Source organism: Procambarus clarkii, chromosome 19 (assembly GCF_040958095.1).
Source record: "Procambarus clarkii isolate CNS0578487 chromosome 19, FALCON_Pclarkii_2.0, whole genome shotgun sequence".
NCBI classification, from domain to species: Eukaryota; Metazoa; Arthropoda; class Malacostraca; order Decapoda; family Cambaridae; genus Procambarus; species Procambarus clarkii.
Genome location: NC_091168.1, coordinates 43,335,143 through 43,339,760, shown reverse-complemented (window position 1 = coordinate 43,339,760; position 4,618 = coordinate 43,335,143).

The window sequence follows — 4,618 nt, the reverse complement described above, 5'->3', positions numbered from 1 at the left end:
GTGTCGTGTCGTTTGGCCTTCCACCTCAGTTACAGGCCGGCTCCTGTGCGAGGTAAGTCACCATAGTCCGTGCTACTTGAATATTTTTGTTCCCAGTAGCTGAATCTATAACAACAACATCGTTTGGCCTTCTCTTCCTTATCTCCATCACTCTTCCCTTCTCTTCCTTATCTGATGTCAATCTCAGGACATCGTTTAAATGCAACGACTGCATCCCTCCTGTAAGATGCTTAGTCGTGATGTCGACTCTGTTCCTCTTGATAATGATTTTCCATAGTCAGAAAGTTGAGTAAGGAAAGGATGTTCTCTCTATCTGATTTTATTTCACCTAAGAAATTGTTTAGGTGAAATAGATTGGAAAGTCCTGGGCAAGAAGGGTTGGACCGGTCATAGAGTGAGACGTGAACCTAGCGATGGGTGATGTAGGAAGGGATTTCGATGTGGATTCAAAATGTAACTTATTTAAAAATATTCTACACCTAGCACAGAAACGTAGTATACCATGCAAATTTGAATAGATCGAATAATAAAGATCGGAAGTGGATAACAATTCTTGCTTTGAACCTTATAGGTAGGAAGAGAGCTTGGTACAAAAGGATTAAGAGTGGGGAAGATGGTTCAAAGCAAGAAGTCGTCCTACTGGTTAGAAATGTTAAAACAAGAAATGCGGTCAAAAATTATCTATGAAGTTCTCATAGCAGGGAGGGCAAAGACAAATCCTAAAGGTTTTTTCAGTTATATCAAACAAAGATTAGGGAAAGGATAGGTCCATTAAAAACGGAGACAGAGCAGATAACTGATAATGACAAAGAGATAAGTAGAATTTTTAATAAATATTTTATCTCTGTATTTACTAAAGAGTAACTTAAGGGGCCTGGTGACTGGAGATTTTTCCAAATATGAAATATAAGTGAAAACAATCTAAATGAATCTCCCGTTATTTGGTATCAACGTAGTGAAAATTTCATCGGAATGTGTTAAGAAATGATTTTTTTAAATTCATGCGTGCACGACAGGCGGCAACGAGTACTGATATTAACGATAACATCTATTTACTGGCAATTAGGAATAAAGAAATGCAAGCACATCTCCGATGCACAAAGAAGAAAATCATTAATAAGAAAGGTTTCCAAAGTTGGTATTCAGCTGATGACACCTGGAGGGTCAGATTTCTCCCATAATAATGAGTATGTTATTATGCAGTATTTATTATATATCATATAAATACATTGCTCAATTGCAATATTTGTTATGTCTCTTTGTCTGAAAGTTGACAACTACATTTTCTCCTTTATTTTTTATGCGGATGTTGTTGTGACTTCTACATCTTGGAGAATGTATATCCGGCACTAAGGATGAGAAGTTGGAACGAAATGGGTCAACATGTTATTAAGCCACTGGTGGCAGAATTAGTGACTGTTATTTGTTTTGGCCGATAATGTACAATGGTTTTTCGTTTTCATGGCCGACCAATAGGAATCACCATGGATGGCGGATCAGCTGGTAAGTCATGACATTAGATTTTCTTTGCAAGTTTTCTCTTATGGAAAGGTTGACTTCTTAGCTTTGAACATTTTCACATAAATGTATCAAGTTCTAGTGTTGTACATTATCCATGTATTTGTTGTTCTACTATGAAATATAGTAATTAATGAGATTGTATTATCTTCCCGATATTTAGGTAGAGGCGACATAAAAGATCGGCTTGACTACAACAGAGTCTACAGAAGTGGCTATCGTGGAAAAGACCGCACTGGCTACCGTCTTGGCGATCGTACTAACAAACGGAGTGCACACAAAGGCAGAAAATTCATTAATTACAGTAATAGAGATGTCGAACGTGTGGAAATGGTAGAGGCGAGCGTGATGTACAGTAGTGACGAACGCTTTGGCTGACATTGACAGCAACCACGAGAGATGGTTTGGTAGGCGGGGTACCAGGAATAAGGTATATAATGGCAATGATCCGGATATTGAGTGTGATGCCTGGTAACTCCTGACTAGAAATTGGCTATTGATAATTTTATAAAGTTTTTGTGTAATAAACTTTAAATAATAAACTGTAATAATTTTTTTTTAAATTTGTCTATTGGTTAACCTCAATGATGCAAGAAAATATGTTATTTTACTTTTGGAATGTGAAGCAACTGCAGCCCTGCGCAACAAACTCAACATTCATCCAACGAGAGCAGCTGGATTAGATGTAAAATCCACAGCAACTACAATAGTTAGAAAGGAATAGTTAGAAGGCAGTTGAAGAATGGATAACACTAGTGAACACTGCTTCCATATCCCCACCACAATAACGTTATTAATATTGACCAAACCACACACACTAGTCGATTGTGTGAATGATCCAGGACGGACCGAAACGTCGTCGTCCCTTTACTTTCTAGTGTGTGGTTTGTCAATATTAATAACGTTATGGTGGTGACATATGGAAGCAGTGTTCACAAGTGTTATCCATTCTTCAACTGCCTTTCTAACTATTGTAGTTCCTGTGGATTTTACATATAATCCAGCTGCTCAAGTCGATTGTGAGAATGATCCAGTGGACCGAAACGTCGTCTTCCTTATATTTCTAGTGTGTGGTTTGGTCAACATATTTCAGCCACGTTATTGTGACTTTATAACGTTATTGAAACAAGACTAAGACAAGTTTGCTTCGCAGAGGCTCAAAACTGTCAAAGAACAACAAACGGATACCATCTCAAGATTTGCAACTACACACATCTTCACAGATGGATCAGTTGATTAAGAATGAAGTTCTGCTTGTTTAGCAGTTTACACTTACACCCATGAAGTTACTGGAGCATGAATAGTGGGTGTTCAACTTTGCAAACAGAATAATATACCCTGAAAAAGGCAATAAATTATACAATTGAGAATAATTTACATCATGTCATCATGCATGTCGACTCTCCAGGTATTGTTATCCAGCTAGCATAGAAATCATATACAATTCATCACAGAAATCGTACATATAGGAAAAGCCCACAATCTTGAGCTGTCAATTACCCTAAATTGGAGTACAAGTCACATTGGTATAGATGGTAATGAAGCAGACTTACTAGCAAAAACTGCCACTGCTTTACCGTTGTTGTTGTTTCAGATTTAGCTTCTCAGGACAAAGTGTCCATGTAGCACGGGCTATGGTGAGCCCAATATAGAGTTTGTTATACCTGATAACCTTGCTTCTGTGATATTAGGGTCAAGTTTGAAATGGAGGAGGGGATTTCTCCTTTTTCCTTACTTATTTATCGCTTCTGTTTTAGTGCACTGGTTTTAATCTTATTTCATAACATTATCTTGGTGGCGAATGTAGATGCAGAAGTCCCATTCCTCAACGCCTTTTCTAATCATTGTAGTCGCGGTGGATTGTGCATCTAATGCAGCTGCTGTCGTTGGATTAATGTTGAGTTTGATGCGCAGGGCTTCAGTAGCCTCACATTCCAGTAAGTAGTGCAAGTGGCGCTTCTGCTTCTGTTTCACAGATGTGACACTCTTTAACTATTGGCTACAAGTGCCAGCAGCACTTGTAACCAAGTCTGAGTCTGTCTATGGCTACTGCAATGTCTCTGGATATCTTTTTGCCAGGCTTGAAAGAGGAGTAACCAGTGGCTTGTTCGTACCATATCGCAGTGGATCTTCCTTCCGCTTCTTTGGCTCTGTGGCGACTTTTGTTAGTTGAGAATATTTTCTTCTTGATTTGCTCCTTTATCTGTGAGAAACTTGAGGTATTTGAACCTTTACAACAGGTAGAGCAGCGGCAGTTTTTGCTAGTGGTCTGCCTTTTCATTACCATCTATGCCAATGTGACTTGGTATCCAATTTAGGTGATGACAGCTCGATTATGGGCTTCTTTTCCTATATGTTGAATTTCTGTGAGGAGTTGTATATTATCTCTGTGCTGACTGGATAACAATGCCTGGAGCGAAGATTTAGAGTCTGTATGACATGTAAATTATTCTCAATTGTATAGTTTATTGCCTCCTTCAGGCCATATAATTCTGTTTGCAATGTTGAGCACCATTCATGCTCCAGTAAGCTTTATGGTTGGTACTGTAAACTGCTGCCCCAGTAGAACCTTTTCCTTGATCAACTGATCCGTCTGTGAAGATGTGAGTCGTTGTAGAGTTAGAGATATTTTCCATTTGTTGTCTATTACTTCCTTGAGCTCTGCGGGTCACATGCTGATTTTTTAACTGGTAATCTTTCAATGATTATCTTTAGATTCGATTCTTCCCATGGAGGAGGCTATCGAAAGTGTGGATATGGTCTATCTTCCCCTTTGTTTTTAATGGTCCATTTCAGGTCATTTTCTCTACAATCTTGACTACATTATCCATCCATGAGCTTGTTCTACACTGTAGGTTTTTCTGAAAGGATCTCTGAATGCTGTCTTTGATTGCTGGCGGTACAGCTAAAATACCTTCAAGTTTTTCACAGATTAAGCAGCAAATCAAGTAGAAAATACATGCAAATATCAAAAGTCGCCACAGAGCAACACTAGTGAACATTCTGCATCTACATCCACCACCAAGATAATGTTATTATAAGACTAAAACCAGTGTACTAAACTTATGCAGTATTTATTATATATCATATAAATACATTG